General features: G+C 44.3%; 1 long non-coding RNA gene across 1 annotated transcript in view; it reads right to left on the bottom strand.

Annotated features, from left to right (window-relative positions):
* Window positions 1-3196: 3196 nt before the first annotated feature.
* Window positions 3197-17550, bottom strand: part of LOC131479784 (uncharacterized) — a 46067-nt gene continuing 31713 nt past the window's right edge. The window contains exons 2-3 of the long non-coding RNA XR_009245096.1: window positions 3427-3541; window positions 3197-3340 (exon numbers count right to left, since the gene is read on the bottom strand). This is a non-coding gene — a long non-coding RNA (uncharacterized LOC131479784). The remainder of the gene's footprint in view (window positions 3341-3426; window positions 3542-17550) is intronic.

The raw sequence follows: 17550 nt of genomic DNA, 5'->3' as shown, positions 1-17550 counted from the left end.
TACAAACTTTTTAAATCTTATTTTATTTACATAAAGTGATCACATTTCACACACTTTGCAATACAGACGTTAGGACACAGTGATATTTCCCACCCAGGTTTCCCTCCTGCCCTCATTCCCAATACACCCTCCTTCCTCATTTTTTTCCTGAAAACTTTTTAAGATCCTTTCAAAGAGGTTATCTGAGGGGGTGGGGGAAAGGGGACCAGGAAAAGGATAGCTCCTGGATACAGGGCTACGTGGATTGGAGGAACAGCTTCCTTCCTTAAGCATTTATTCTATTTCTATTTGAAAGGCAGAGTTACAGAGAGGAGAGACAGAAGCAGACAGGTCATCCATTCACTGCCCCAAACGACTGGAATTGACTCAATTTGAACCCAGGAGGCAAGAGATCCTTCTGGATTTCCTACATGGGTGGGACTTGAGCCGTCCTCTGCTGCTTTCCCAGGCCGTAAGCAGGGAGCTGAAATGCAAGTGGAGCAGCCAGAACATAAACTGGCAGCCATATAGGATGTTGGTAGTGCAGGCAAAGGCTTAGCCTATTGTACCATAGCACCAACCCCTGGAGGAATAACTTTTTTTATTTCACTTTATTTATATTTTTGATAATCTTACTTGGTTACTTAGGGTACAAAGGGTCAAGGGCTACAGGAAAGTGGGTAATACCATTGTTTCCACACTACTATCATTTCCCCCTGTATCTGGGGTCAGGGGAGAAATAAAGGGAGAAGCCCCACCCTGCCTCCCTCCCATCCCAGGTCCCCGATGTGAGGTGCACTCCAAGGGTCCTGCTTAAGCAGTTTTCATAGTTCAATAGTTCTGAATTGCTGCCAATCTCACCATTCCAATCGCGATGAAATCTATGCAGAATCTACTGGCTGACATAGTCCCTTCTTGATTGAGGTTCTGAGATCGGAGATCCAGTCGAAGGGATCGCCAAAGAAACTTCATCTGAGGTGATCCCAGACCTGATTATTGTGTGTGCTTGCCAGTACAGGGTCTGGCACAGTCCGTCAAAACTCCTAACATTCTGTAATAGTGTATGATGATGGTGGTTAACAATACTTAATTTGTTCAAAATAACTAGTAGAAAGATATTTGGAGAGATGTTTGAGTTCCCACTTGAGAATACCACATCACATATAGGAGTGTCTGGGTTCAGATCTCCACTCCGCTTCTGGTTCCAGCTTCTTGCTAATGGGTGTCCTGGGAGGCAGTAATGATGAACCAAGTAGTTGGGTCCCTGCCATGCAGTTGGAAACCCAAACTAAATTCTGGACTCCTGGCTTCATTCCCAGTCTAGCCCTGGCTACTGCAGCCATCTGCAGAGCCAACTAGTGAATGAAAGATCTTCCTCTGCTTCTCCGCCTTCCAAATGAAAGCTAAATAAATTGAAAACAAAATAAGCATAAAAATAAATAATAAACATGTGAAATGACAGATATGCCAACTACCCTGATCTGAGCATCACAAGTTGTTTACATGCATCGGAGTGGCACATTGCACTCCATAATATGTACAATTGCTAGTTACATACTAAAATTTTAAAAAGTTTTAACATGATCCACTTATCCCACTTTTCTGATTGCTCCCTTGTCTCCTTTGCCAATTCTTCCCCATTTTCCCGTTCTGTAATATGGATGTCTCTTAGAATCCGCATTTTCCTCCAAGTTCTCCCTTAGATGCCTCACCTGCTCCTGCTGTTTCCCGGGAGATCATTCCACCACAATCTTCTAGTTCTGGCTGATACCTCTGCCAAACTCCATCTGATTCCACTCAGCAAACTACCTTTGTGGGCAACTCCTGCCTGAGAGATCCATCATCACTAAGATTCAACACAGAGCAAAAATATCTCCTCAACTTCTACCTCCTCCCTCTCTCCCTCCCTCTCTGTGGTTTCACAGATGTGAGGCTTACAGTCTCTCCTGAACACTTTCCCTTCTTCATCTCCTCACCCCTTACCTATCCAATATCCTGTTTTTCCCTTTCTAATCCCTTTCATTTTTGATTATATATTTTCATTTCGGTCATCAGCACTCCAGCTCAGAACCTCATCTTACACCCAGATTATTGAAGCAGCCTTTCAGCTGGCCATCCTGCCACTCCACAAAGGCAGGTACAATTTCCTAAAATACCAATGTAAGAGTAGTGCGCTGACACCTCATTTCTTTTCCATTTTCTGACAAATGAAGTAAAATTTTTTAGAGCTTTATCCAAGAACTTCTACACTCTTTCAATCATTAGACTGCTTAATCTTTACCTCCAACTAAAATCTTCAAGGTTAACAACTATGTCGAGTGCCCCTGCTGTGGCACAGTGGGTTTAACTACCAGGTGGGAATGCTACTTTGAGTCTAGCTGTTCTTCTCCTCATCTAGCTTCTTGCTAACAGACCTGGAAGGCAGAAAATGATGACCCAAGAGTTTAGGCTTCTCCCACCCGTGGGGCAGACCTGGACAGAATTCCAGGCTCCCAGCTTTGGACACACCCGTCATGTCATTGCAGTCACTTGCAGAGTAAACCACCAAATCGGTGATCTCTTGCTCCTCTCTTCCACACCCTTACCACCACCCTTCAAATAAATAAGTGAGTTTTTTTAATTTACAAAATGTCTGTGACAGTGCCAATCAATACATGAAATGAATCTGAGTTAATCTAGTAGATTTTCTGGACAATGAGAAATGTTTGATGATTTAATGTCAAGTTTATTCTTCATTGAATTCACTGCACTAATTACTATTCGTTCCCAACATGCCCGGAATGAGACAAAGCACTGTGAAGATACACTATTTACAATATTTGTTACGAAAGATCTGTTTATGCTGTGGCAGTCATTTCCAAACCTCCGTGTATCACAGTTCCTCAGGCAAATAAAGCAGCAGCAGTGACCTTCCATGAAGCCACTCTTGGTGCGGTATCCTGGCATTCCTGCAGGCATCAGTGTTCCAGTCTTATGCATAATGACATCAACCATCTTCCCACTATTGCCACAGTCAGAGGAAAGAGCAAGGAAAGTCACACATTGATATCTGGAAGGAACACACAGAATTTGCACTGATACTTTATTGATCAAATCAAGTCCCACATCTGACTTCAAGAATACAGACTGATACCTTCCCATTTACTCAAGCAGGGAAGGCAATCCAGAAGGACTGACCAATTAGGAACAAGCACAACGGGCTCACCTGTGAATTAGAACTTAGGACACTGGCTCTCCAACCTTGATGTGCATCAAGATCACTCACTGTCCAGTCTGTTCAAGCACAGAGAGCTGTCCCCTACTCCCAGAGTGTCAATAGCTCTGGCTTGGGTCTGGAAAGCCAACATTTCTGTTTCTTTTCCTTAAAAACAAAGTGCTTATTTATGTGAAAGATACATTTAGCAAAAAGGAAAAAGATATGATTCTTCCACCTTCTGGTTCACTCACCAAGTGGCCGCATCAGCCAAGGCTGAGCTGATCCGAAGTCAGGAGTCAGAGCTTCCTCCAGGTCTCCCACAAGGGTACAGGGTCCCGAGACCTTTCCCAGGCCACAAGCAGGGAGCTGGATGGGAAGTGGAGCAGCCGGGACATGAACTGGTAACCACAGGGGATGCTGAAAGTCTGCGTTTCCAACAAGTTCCCAGGAGATGCTGATGTCACTTTTCCAGGGTCTTCCCTTTGGAAGCCAAGGGTTTAAAATATTACATGTAAGCACGTAATGCTTTCCTATTTTAAATACTCCCTGCTCCCAAAGAGTCCACAATTTAAACTGAGGTAGAGTGAAAAGAATATATTCCCAACGAACTGTGGCAAACTGTAGTTCTAAAATTATCCGGATTGGCCTAGACCAGCAGAGCGTCCTGTCCTTGGCCCTTCCTCTTCTGTGGCTCCTTTCATAAGGGACTGTGCTCACCTGCCCTTATTTCAGCGCCTTCCCGTCATTCTATCCCTAGCTGCCTTACTTTTTCCTTCCCTCCTGGTCTTTTATTCTTCTCAATCACCCCCAAAGCCACCAACTCTGATGTTTCTTCCATCAGCGACAAAGCACACATCCACCTAACATGGGGCTTCTGCCCGGCTGCTGCTTACCAAGGGTGCCAAGGAGAATGAAATCAGATAACATGGGCAGGATGCTGGCAGTGGAGTGGGGGTGCACAGCAGCTGCTAAGGGTATGACGGAGAGAATATTCCTCATGTCAGCCTCTCAGAAGGTAACTGCCCTGTGAGAATCATTATTTTTGACCAGACCTACTAGTACCATCTGTGAAGCATTTGCTGTCTTCATTAAGATTCTAAAAGATTTCAATCACTTTACCGCCCTCAAGAAAATTAAGCCCCAGGCAACTGAGTCTGCATTTGAGTTCCCATGAACTCACTTCTTCCGAGATCACTAAGACAGTGGGGCTCTTTCTCGTGGAGGAAGCAAGAGTAGGTACGCAGCTCAGGACCTGGGGGCAGAGCAAGCTGTGCACAACCCAGGGCAGGCGGACACTGTTACTCACTCAACACCATCGTCCAGCGATGGTGCAGATCACACACTGTTCTCAGTGGTCATGTGGGAGACTCCCTCTGGTCTCCTGGCAGGCTGTCTTGTATTCAGCCAAGTTCTTCAGACTTCTGATCATCTCTGTAAATGTCCAGGTGGGCAGAGCCATGACCACAGGAATGCTCTCACTTCACCCATAAGTCACAAACCATGCATCTCACTTCTGACCCAGAGATGCCAAAGTTGATCAAGCTGCCCCAGATGGAAGCCTAAATTCCTGTTCCTCTGTGTCGTGTGACATCACCACATTCCACAGTTCCTCATTCAGCTCTTCTGATGTGAAAAGCTGTTGGATGGGGCCCGGGCGCGATAGTGTAATGGCTAAGGTCCTTGCCTTGAACGCACCAGGATCCCATATGGGCGCCAGTTCTAATCCCGGAAGCTCCACTTCTCATCCAGCTCCCTGCTTGTGGCCTGGGAAAGCAGTTGAGGACAACCCAAGGCCTTGGGACCCTGCACCCACATGGGAGACTAGGACAGAAGTTTCTGGCTCCTGGCTTTGGATCGGCACAGCATCAGCAGTTGTGGCCACTTGGGGAGTGAATCAACGGACGGAAGATCTTCCTCTCTGTCTCTCCTCCTCTCTGTACATCTGCCTTTCCAATAAAAATAAATATAATTCTTAAAAAAAAAAGTTGCTGGATATCTAAGTGCCCATGACTGTGACACTTCCATACTATTTAGTTGGGTGCAAAATGACGTATCAACTTATCAAAATCCAATGAGATCTGTCAAACAGCTGAAGTTCGACCTGTTAAAACAAGATCTGTTGCCAACAGTGACCTTGCTCCCAGCAGGTCCGCAGGACCCTTCTGCTTCTCGCCACTCACCATCCACCTGTAGAATTTAAACATTCATCCATCCCAGGTTCTAAGCAGTTCATTATAGTTTCATTTCCTGCATTACTTTCTCATCAACTTGGAGTGTTTTTCTCCTTATTGAAACAACACTGTGCTCAGCCAGTAACACTGAGTTCTCTACTTAGTGACGTAAGCTTTGTGTTTGCTGTTTAATTTTTTGCTCATGGTACACATTGTTCTGTTTTCTCGTAGACAGGTAGCAAGGTACTATCAATATGTTTCAGAAATTTTCAGAAAGGTGTTTAAATGGTCTGTAGAAGATATTGAGGGGAAAAGCACACAGAAATCAACTCTTTTCTGATCTTGGAAAGGATCCTTGTCCTCCAAGTCAGCATGTGAAGTTGTACCAGTATGTTTTCAAAACGGTGACCAGTGAGCAATAAAACTGACTCTCCTGATCCAGTGGGGTTGTGGGTGCAGGGATGGTTTTTTTTCCTAAACTCATACATTTTGGTGATCTTACTCAATTTACTTACAAATGACCCAGAAATGCACAAAGCAAGGCGTGCAATCCCATCATCCCTCCCACAGAAAGTAGTGCTTGTTAGTATTTTGGTAAAAAAGCTTCCGAACAGTCCTCTTCACCACTCAAATACTATATGCTGATAGGCAAATCACCTTTTTAATAGAACCTTTCCATACTATCCTTCTTCAACTTACTTTTCCACAATTAAAGATGCCAGTACCATCTTCCCTGGAAACACGTTTACAGGAAAATCTCTGCCTGGCAGCTACTCAGACACCCAAGGTGCTGAGCTATCCCAGAGTTTTGAGTTTTTCTTTATAATTAAGTATGGTACCATACCATTTGTATGTAACATTATCTTATGTTTTCTACCTTTTTATTTGATTTTATTTATTTATTTATTTATTTGACAATCAGAGGAGTGACCCTCAACAGGCCTAGCCAGAGGACTGACCCAGCAGCAGCCGCAGGCAGCCCCTCAGTGGGTGGCCCAGACACTGATGGATGGCACAGGTGGGGGTGTGCAGGGACCTGAAGGACACAGATGAATGGACTCCAATGCTACTACGGATATGGAGGTGATGACCACTCTGGCTGCTTCATGCTAAAAGCGTACCTTGTTTGGGGACAGCAGTAGGGCACTCTTTCAAGTGTTGACCTCCAAGTCCCTGATGGAATGCAGATTTGCTCAGGAATGTTGTCTAAAGTACTACCTGAAAGCCTCCCATTATTTAGTCCTAGATAATACAAAGCATAAGGCCATTACCAACTCTGCCACTTCAGTAAGTCATCTTTAGAGAGTTCCAGGGGTCCAGCTGAATGCCTTAATGTGGAAGACTTTAGAACTGTAGATGTTAAAAAATTGTCAACAATTTAAACCACTGTCAAAGTAAAAGTTAAACCTAGCATTTTAATCAAAACTATGGGCTAGATTTAACCAGCTTTCAGGTTAAAGCAGTTTTTGAATTTTGAAAACATCCAAGCAGTATTTGAATCCTGGTAGAAAATAAGTAGATTGATTTTTCCACAATTATACTTTATCAAATGTTACAAACCCAAGGAGTCTCAGGAAAATGTGTAGCCTAAAAGAGAAAGCATTTAAGCACAGTACTAACAACTCATTTGTTGAAACAAATATTTTCAAGAAGCACATCGCAGATGGCAACAGGTTAATCGACAATTGCAAAACAGAAGAATCCTCGATAGGTGGACAGAAAAACTTCCATAATTTAGCAAGTGAGAAACGCCAGTTAAGGGGGCCTGGAATGTGAGTTTGTAGGAATTGAGAAGATTTGGGCAAAGCAAAGAAAGCATTTAGAGGCGTGGCAAGGAGGAAAAAGATGGATGGCTTGTCAGAGTGTGGGGTACACCGGGCATTCAATGCAGCATGTAGCATGAGGCTCATGGCCTCGTACCCCGGCACCTAGTCCTGATAAATCGACCTCCAGAGGAAAGCAACAGAATGCATTTCAGCCCAACACCCTAAAGGGCTGTCAGAATTTGGTATCTAGTCAAGGAGCCTTTTGAAACCCACCAGAGTGCAGCCCTGGCCTGAATTCCAAAATTTCTCTGAGACCTTTTTCCCAGCAAAGCTGGCCTATCTTGTGAAAGGAAACTGTGTCAGACAGGATCAACAATGCCAGAGTTGAGACAGAAAGTATACAGTCTCAGTTCCAGGGGACTGTGCCAACCTTGTCAGCAAGCCTGACTCCTGTGTCTTGAAACCAGCAGCTGCACTAACCACTTTTTACTGGCTGACAGGAAACTCGTGTCTCTGAGAGAAAGTTAGTAATGGAGAGGAGTGAGGCTCTCCAAAACAAAGGAGTGAGCATAGTCCACTTGCTCACCCATCCAGCAAGTCAATGCGGTGTTGGCTGGAGGCCACTTCAAACTGGATCCCAGTTTCATCAGACTGGAATCTGATTGGAGTTGAATCCAAGTCACAGCATCAAAGCTGTTCCAGGAAATTCAAAGCAAAGGCAATCTTGGTTCTTGTCACATTTGAAAGAATTTTCACGGGTCCAGTGCAATGATTCAGTGGCTAAATTTTCTCCTTGTACATGCCAGGATAGCAGATGGGTGCCAATTCATGTCCTGGAAACTCCACTTCCCATCTAGCTCACTGGTTTTGTCCTGGGGAATGCAGTAGAGGACAGCCCAAAGCCTTGAGACCCTGCATCCATGTGTGAGACCCAGTGGAGGCTCCTGGTACAAGGCTTCAAATCAGTTCAGCTCTGGCCATTGCAGCCACTTAGGGAGTGAACCAGCGGATGGAAGATTTTTCTCTCTGTCTCTCCTTCTCTCTGCAAATCCACCTTTCCAATAAAAATAAAAAATTCTTTTCTTAAAAAAAGGGAAAAATACTTATCATGCAGATAATTCAGCAAGCAAATGAAGCCTCCTCCCACAGTAATCAACAGGGGGAGCTCCAAGAAAAAAAAATCCCGAGAGAGAATCAAGACCGCAGAGTAGGGTAAGGACACATTTAAACAGACGGTGAAACATTAATCACTGTGAAGCAGAGAGGGCACATTTCAGGAAACAGGAGAGGACAGAATGACAGCAGAGGGGTACCTGCCATTGTCCATGCCCACAATGATGGACATATGATTGTTTATGAAGAACTATACTATAGTAACAATGTAGGGGAACTCGAGGGGATGAGGGCGGGACTTGGAAAGGGGGTAAGGGAAATCCCAGGGCCTATGGAACTGTATCACAAAATGATAATAATAATAATAATGATAAAGAAGCAAAAAAGAAAAATCCCAGAGAATGCCCCTTAGGACATTGGCTTAAGCTAATGCAACATCAACCCTAGACCCATATCGCAATAGGCAAAAGGAGTCTCACGTGAAATAGCATAGGCAAATGGAGTCACACGCAGGCATCAATACAGTGAGAAAATAAATCTTTCTACAGGAGGATGCACCTTAAATTTCCATAGTCAAGGACAAGAATATATCATTGTATTCGAAGATGGAATGAAGAACTGTGGACAATAATCCCAATTACCACAAACACAGTAAGACTCATTTTTTAAAAGAAAGTTACATTTTCATTTATTTCTTAATATTCATCCATTTGAAAAGCAGGGTAACAGAGAGAGAGAAAGATGAGAGAGATCTTCCATCTATTGGGTTACTCCTCAAATGCTCACAACAGTCAACTTATGCTAGGAAAAAGCCAGGAAACAAGAACCCCATTTTGGTCTCTCACAAGGATAACAGGAAGTTAAATGCTTGGATTTTCATCCACAGTCTCCTAGGTGAATTGGCAGAAAGTTGGATTAGAAAATGGATTAGCCTGGACTTGAACCAGACACTCCAACATGGAGGTGTAGCATTCCAAGTGGCAGCCAACACATTGCAGCACAACTGTCCCGGAATAAGACTTCTTAACGCAACTGAGAAGCACAGACTTTTGGTAGACAGATGACTTTGGTTTTCATGTGCTTGAGAATTTGATATTATCCACAATACATTCCATTTGAAACCTCAGAAACTCTTGGGATTTCTGGGTTCAGAGTGATTAATCAAGTGGTCTGAACCCTCTCTCCACTTCTCTCCTAAACTGGTATTGAACTGCCCCAAGTTTTGTCTTTCTGAACTAAACACAAGGTAGCCCTTAGAAAAACAACCCTCCCTTCCCTCCCAATCATGTATAGTGCTTGAAAAAGTTTCCTGTGTAAGATCCTTACGCTTTATCAATTTAAAAGAACTCTATTTCCTCAGGCAAGATTTTCTAGTTCAAATATAGTTTCAGAATCAGTTTTGCTGGGAAATGTGTATATATATATGTGTGTGTGGTGGAGGGTGAAAGAGAACAGGAACTTAGAGGAAAGAGGTGTTGCAAATAACTGCTATAAAATATCTGGCATGTGACAGCAGTTCCCAAATTCCACTAAGCTGTTATCAGACACTTAAAGGTTTACGCAAAAAGAGATGCACTGGAATACAGAAAAGAAAGTGTTCTTTGAAGTGTCAGGAAAGTGTTGCTCTTGCCCCCTGGCCGTCCTCAGAATCCCATGGCTGCATCTGAGCACTGTTCTGTCTTGAGCTGTCCTTCTTCCCACTTCCAGAGATCTTGCTCTTTTATTGCTGCTCAGTGGCCTCTGGTTTATTTGTTTTGATTCTGTTATCTCATGCTCTTCACTGCTATAAACCCTTGACGCTACACTCAGATACTGCTTCATGTTCTTTAATACACACACATTAGGAGAACAGTGAAGCTTATTCTGAAGGTCCTGTTTAATCATGAAACAGACTGCAGAGCATTTTGGTCAACTTTGCTTTTACGGGGAGAAATCTTAGCGTCCTGGATTCAGCACATTCTACAGATGTACTTATTTGTGATAAGTTCTACACACTCCGTCATTATATTACCAACTGGAGAACATTCCACTTCCTTTTCTTGTCTGTGAATTTATGAAGCAATCCCAGAGTCATGGCTTGCGTTAACTCCCTGAAATACTTCCACATTCTGGTTAGTTAGGATTGTGGGCCAAAAATCACAGCAAAATGCAAGGTCAGGACCATAGGGAACAGAAAACCTATATTTTATGCCACATTATTTTTTTCATTATTTGACTTGCTGGGTTTTAGAACAAAGTGCAAAAGAATGGTGTTGTGAACTTTTCAAAGTCTTCGGACTTTATTTACTTTGATCTAACCTGATCTGGCTACTACTTTTTGCATTAGAAAGTAAACAGTTGGGCCCAGCGGCGTGGCCTAGTGGCTAAAGTCCTCGCCTTGAAAGCCCCAGGATCCCATATGGGTGCAGTTCTAATCCCGGCAGCTCCACTTCCCATCCAGCTCCCTGCTTGTGGCCTGGGAAAGCAGTCGAGGACGGCCCAATGCATTGGGACACTGCACCCGCGTGGGAGACCCGGAAGAGGTTCCTGGTTCCCGGCTTCAGATCGGCGCGCACCGGCCCGATGCGGCTCACTTGGGAAGTGAATCATCGGACGGAAGATCTTCCTCTCTGTCTCTCCTCCTCTCTGTATATCTGGCTGTAATAAAATGAATAAATCTTTTTAAAAAAAAGAAAGTAAACAGTTGACTATATAAACTGATTTCTTTTAAAATCCAGCTGTTTAAATGGTAAAATTCTCAGACAAGGACTAGATCTTCCAACTTTATTGATTAAGTTGAGATGTTTCCACACTAAGAATCTGCATAAGTAAAACTGCTATTTCACTCCCCTGAATCACCCCCAGCTCCTAAATATTAGGGAAATATTCAATTAAATGAGCTTTTAAGTGTCTTTTTATCTCAGTAGAAAAGCCATTACTTCTCCATTATTTCCCTGTGGTTGTAACTTCTTGATCTATTATGTTCAATTAATTCCCGGTATGTCACGGGATAGTTTTATTAACTCAGTGGTTATTCAGTTAATAATAATTCAATGCATCTTTCTGAACTCACTCACTGATCACTTGGTAGTAATTACCTTGCTAGACCCACAAGATGGACTCAGACATAACTCTCTGACTTCATCTGGGTTAAATTAATAACGTTTACCATGAAATTCGATGGATAGAGACGAGGATAAATGCCTTTGGGCCAAACTGCATGAAGTGATTAAAGGAGCAATGCTGCCCTTTATTAGATGCTATAATAGCTTTGCAGTCTAGTATCTTTACCAATAATGGTTCATTCCCAGCATTTTCCAATCCTTCTAGGCACTTTAAATAAGCAAAGATTGTATATTAAAAGCGACTTCCCTTCTGGCCCCAAATATGAACATAAATAAAGAATCTGAGTCTAATTATCCACCACTACATTAGTCCCTTAGGAAGACAATAAATGTAAACTTTTAAAACATGTTTAATATTTTGGTCTTTTTAGAAGACCTCAATAAAGCTTCATTTGTCATTAGTATGGAAAACAAATATATAATGTATTGTTCTTTTTCCAAATGCTGAAATTTAAAATAGACCTTCCTCCTCCTCTTCCTCATTTCTTCCACCTTCCCTTCCCTCCCAAATAATGCAGTACTAAAGCCGTGAAAGCTTGTCACAGTGAGTGTCCCAGAAGGAGTCACAGTGGCCCAAAGCTCAGGTGGAGCAAAGCGAGGAGGCTCCAACGGAGCTGTTCCTGAAGGTGTTGGAGCTATAGCTGGGTAAGAAGACTGTGACAAAAGCAGCATGCGCTGTGGACCCTCAGCTTACCAACAACATGAGGAAGGACCACAGGCATGGCGCTTCCAGCACAGAGCAGAGCTAAACAGAGCAAAGAGCTGTGGGGTGTGGGGTCAGCCTAGCACAGGGCAGCGCAGCCCTGAGTGGAAGAGTGCTCCCGTGAGCCAGCGGGTGGCAGCAGACAGGCTACATCCCTGGATGCTGGAAACCTCTGTGATATACTGTCTGGGAGCTGGAAAAGGTGGGAAGCTAGACATGTGATTCTCAAGGAGAGGCCCAACCAGGGGCTTCCTGGTACAAGTGCTAGAGTCTGAAGGCTGGGGAATTGGGGTCCTGAGACCCTAGGGCTGGAGAAGGGTGTCCCAGCTCCAGCAAAGAGCAGGCCAACACAGAGATCTTTCAGCTTTTTGTTTCATGAGTCCCTTCTCCAGTTGGATGGTGCCTGCCCACAGGGAGGGATTATCTTCCCCACTCAGTCTACCAAATCATGTGCCAACCTACTGACTCATGGAACACAGTATTCTCCAGAAACGTCCCTGCAGCTACATCCCTTAATCCAAAAGGACACCTAAGAGAAACCATCTCACCTTCAAAAAAATACAAAAGCAAGTATCAGCCAATCACAAGTTTAAACACATTTTACAAAATAACTTGCTTATGAAAAGCGTCAGTCATCAAAGAAAGCCTGATGATATTTGCCAAACTGGAAGAAACTAAAATGACAACTAAACGTGAGAATTCTGAAACAGATTCCTACGCTGTAAATCAGATGACTGGGATGAGTCACAAAATTTAAGTACAGTCTGAGGGTTGGAGATTAACATTGCACCAGTGTTAATTTCTGATGTTGATGGTTACATTATGATTATATTAAGATTCTTGTATACTCCCACACTCCTGCCAAGCCCTGACGTAGCAGACTAAACTTCTGCCTGTGGCAGCAGCATCCCATCTGGGCACTGGTTAATGCCATGGCTGCTCTACTTCTGATCCAGCTCCCTGATAATGCCTGGAAAAGCAGTGGAGGGTGGTTCAAGTCCTTGTGCCCTGGCACCCACGTGGGATACCTGAAGAAACTCCTGGCTCCCAACTTTAAACCAACCCAGCTCTGGACATTGCAGTCATTTGGGGAATGAACCAACAGACAGAAGATCTAAATACATGCTAAAAAACCACCATAAATGTAGGTGAGGAATGACTTCAGAAGAACTCCAAACGACAAGTCCTCTGTGCTGCAGGTAAGTGAGAAGACTGAGATCTGGTCGTTTGACCTTTATGGGTCGGACCGATGCTCCAGCCCACAGGGGAGTTCTGAGCTGGACTTGTTAGCATGGAACATTGCCAACTACCACACGCCAGCCCACATGAAAGATCCCAGTACATGAAAGTGAGTGTTGGAACAGTAAACAGGTCACATTATGCTGGGCAATGACATCAACCAGCACTCAAGAGAACCAGGTCCAGGGGTATATTCTCTGGGGGATATGTGGGCCTAACCCTGGTTAGTTTAAGAGATGGGGTGCTGAGAGGCTGAGATAGGTGAGACCATGGAATCTGCCAACATTCACGGGTAATGGGACTGGGAACAGGCTGGGCAGGTCCAGGCTGTAGCACCCACATACGCACCCTAAAACAGGGTGTGGGGAGGGCTGGGTCGCATCATCCACCAGCTCATTCAAAGGCTGGGTTAGAGGGGGCAGGCTGTGCCAGGCAGGGGCCTGGCATTTGCCGGCATGTGTGAGATTTGGGTGTGAGAGTGAGCTAAGTGAGAAAACTTGGGAAAGTCCCATATTGGGTCATAACTCTCGCTGGTGAGCATGTAGTCCAGACCTGTGTGTTGGGCAGGCTGGGCAGGGTAGTTCTATCCGACAGCAAATGTGTGAACTTATTTTGGAAGGGGGTAGACCAGACAGGGCCGAGCAGAACTTCAGGAGTGTGATTTCCAGCAGCATGGCCTGGGGTGGGAGGAACAGTTATCATATATGAAGCCAAGACAAATACCACCCCAACACAACAAACCTGGGTTTACAGACCTCCCAGTGTCATAAGCCTCAAGTATCGGTGTCCAAGAGGAACACCTGCCTTCTGGGGAGAGAAAAAGGTGAGGGATTTGTGGTCCTGGTTAAAACTAAGATTTTCATAAATTCTTATTTGAGTTTTTTTGCTTTGGTTCAAAATGCAAAATCCATTCCAAGAACTATCTCTCCTTTCTTCTACTTTTACTAGTTACTTTCACACAAAAGAGCACAGTTTAGGCCAGTTGAAGATGGAGGTGAAAGATCAGTAGAAGGGCTGATACGGAAGAGGAGCTAGACAGTGTAAAGGAAGAGAAGGAAGAGCCTGGAGAGAGAAGGAAAGCAGAAACAGAGTGAAAGAAGGGGAGAGAGATGCTGGCAGAGAGGAAAAAAGAGTGTCAAGCCTGCTCTGGTTTCAAAGAGAACACACTGGACCCCACGTCCTCTGTGCCTACTCAGAACATTCATCTGCATTTCTCCTTCTTGTGCTTCAGCATTAAAAGTTCAGGAGCCCCTTGCAAGGTCCCTGGTCACTAGGTTCTCAGTATGCAAGCCACCAGTGTTATTTAATAAGTACAATAATATGTGCTGTCGCATTGAAACCACGACCTAATAGATAACATTTTTTTAAAAAGCCTGCCACAATCACTCAATGGCTAAATTCTAACCTTGCAAATGCCAGGATCCCATATGGGTGCCAGTTTGTGTCCCAGATGCTCCACTTCTTATCCAGCTCCCTGCTTGTGGCCTGGGAAAGCAGTCTAGGACAGCCCAAAGCCTTCAGACCCTGCACCCACATGGGAGGCCCAGAAGAAACTCCTGGATCCTGGCTTCAGATTGGCTCAGCTCTGGCCACTGCAGTCATTTGGGGAGTGAACCAACAGATGGAAGATTCTCCTGTCTCTTTCTTCTTCTCTCTGTAAGTCTGAATCTGCTTTTCCAATAAAAATAAAAATAAATCTTTATTTTAATTTTTTATTTTTGATGTTTACATAGTTGAGAAGGGTACATGCCTATGTGGACCACTGTTTAGGGTGGGAATGTTGAAGGTTAGGGGAAAATGAATGAGACCATTGTTTCCTATTTTCTTCTTCCTGTATCTGGGGGAAGGGGAGAGAAAAGGGGAGATGCCACACCCAGCCTCCTAACTGCATCAGTACCCAGACATGGCGAACACCCACTCAGTGTCATCCCAGGGTCCCCAGTGTGGAACATTCTTAAGGGGTACTACTCAAGTGGTTTTGAGAATTCTGAAATGCTGTTGATTTCATTGCTCCAAGGATAAGGAAATCCTTCCAAAGTCCATTGGCTGACATAGTCCACCTTAGAGTCTCCATTCGCCCAGATATTTGCTGCCAGTGCTTGGCTGGGAGAAATGTCTAATTTGTTCTGCCCTCTTTCCTCTGCTATGGTGCCAGATGTCCTCTGCAGGCCCTGATGAACTGCCATATCCTCCATATGCATCTGGGGATGCCATCCACTGCTCTATATTCAGCAACTGAGGAGGCCCAGTTTTGACACATGCACTCCATGGTCAGACCACAGATCATGCAATTCTCTCCAAGGTTGGTGTTTTCAGTCCAGCGGTCCAGTTAGGGAGTCTCCAAAGAAAGCTCATCTGAGGTGACCCTGAACCTGATTCCCAGGTGTGCTAGAACAAGCTCTGGCTCAGTCCATCACCCACATCAGACTACACACATACTGATGGTTGTAGTTGTTGGGTCAGTTCTGTCTGCAGCCCCATTTCTTACACAAGCCAATGGATGCTCCAGCCCAGCCCAACTCTGCCCACCACACACTGGACCCTCAAATACAGCAGTGGGAACTGCAGTCCAGTCAAAGAGACCCCAATAATCCCCACCAGACCCACCCCTAGCTGTGGTTCCTGCACCTGACGCTACATGCAGTAAACTGGTTCAGTCTGTCTCACATCTCCTTCGGTTTTTACACACCAGTGGGTGCTGCAGCCTAGCTCAGTCTAACCCACCAACATACCCAGCCAACGCTTATGCTAGCGGGTGCTACCACCTGTCCAGCCAGGTCCATCCTCAGCCCCCCACAAAAAAAACACACAAACACACACAAAAAGATAGGGATAGAGCACATCCTTCTTTATCTCAAGTCTCTGGCCTCATCCTCAAAGTTTTGATATTGTGTTTTTCGTCCCATTCCATAGTGTGTCAGAATGTCTCTGTATGTTTAAAGCAAATGGAAAATCATTTTAGTTAACCATGAGTAGAAAAACTATGCTAGCAGAATTTCCAGATTGCTCCCAAGGGGAAACAGATATTTCCTCCCTCAAGATACTTTTTTTTTTCTTCCAGACCCTTTCTGACTGTAAAAACACAAAGGGATTGTTTCCAAAGTTAGAAGTCGGAAGAGAGGCAAGGGCAGGGAGGCAGGGCAAGGGGATGTTTTATAGAGGTCTAACTATCTGACCACACTTTGACTGATTTGGTAACCTTCATAAAAGTAAGAGGTTAAACCACTGCATGCACTATTTACACAAAGGCAGACACTGTATAATTTAGTGAAGTTATTTCTGGATTGTGATATTTTAGGCCATCTATCTAACTCTGCATTTTCTAAACCTATAATGAACTTGTATAATTTTACAAATAAGTGCATTTTTAAAAATTTTATAAATAAATAGATTTTTAAAGATTTGTTTTTATTTGAGGGGAATAGTTACAGAGAGCAAAGAGACAGAGAGATCTTCCACCTGCTGGTTCACTCCCCAAATGGTCACAATAACCAGAGCAGGGCCAATCTGAAGCCAGGAGCCTGCAGCATCTTCTGGGTCTCCCACACACATACAGGGGCCCAATGACTTGGACAGTCCTCTATTGCTTTCCCAGGCACAGTAGCAGGGTGCTGGACTAGAACCAGTGCCCATATAGGATGCTGATACAGCAGGTACAGGCTTAATTCAATAAATTTTTTAAGAATCATATAACATAGAAATTTTAAATTTCAGCTTTTTAAAATTCTTAGTAGCTGCCTTCTTTTTCCTTTATACACATACCAGTTGCTATAAGAATGATGCTCACATATATAACATCATGTGGCTGAAAAGCCCACAAAATAATAAAACTCAGTAAAATGAAGATTTTTATTGACTTCTCAGAAACACGTGTGCAGTTCTTCTGATTATACCCTGGCTGTGCATCAGCTGCCAGATGTCATTGCTTATAGCAAGCTAGAAATACTAACATTGTGCTGTCCGCCTTCCCACCATGGTGCCCAAGCCCTGGAGGACAAAGTCACACCAGTGAAACCCAGCTGTTCCTGAGGGAGGGAAAAATCGGCCTGCCCCACTGGCACAGCATCGTGGCCCAGCTGAGTCAAACTCCCGGCTGACTCTACTCAGGGCACGCTGTGAGGACTTGACTCATGCTTTGATGACACTCCTGGTGAGAACTTACCTGTCTTGTTACTGTCAGGAATGACCCCACTCTGTCTAGGCCGATACGCCACTTGTCTCTGGTTAACTGGGAAGTTTGGAGACAACTCTGAAACCCACATGAGCAGACAGACTCAAC

The sequence above is a fragment of the Ochotona princeps genome, chromosome 3 (genome assembly GCF_030435755.1).
Source record: "Ochotona princeps isolate mOchPri1 chromosome 3, mOchPri1.hap1, whole genome shotgun sequence".
Taxonomy (NCBI): Eukaryota; Metazoa; Chordata; class Mammalia; order Lagomorpha; family Ochotonidae; genus Ochotona; species Ochotona princeps.
This window is presented reverse-complemented; position numbering and strand designations above follow the sequence as displayed.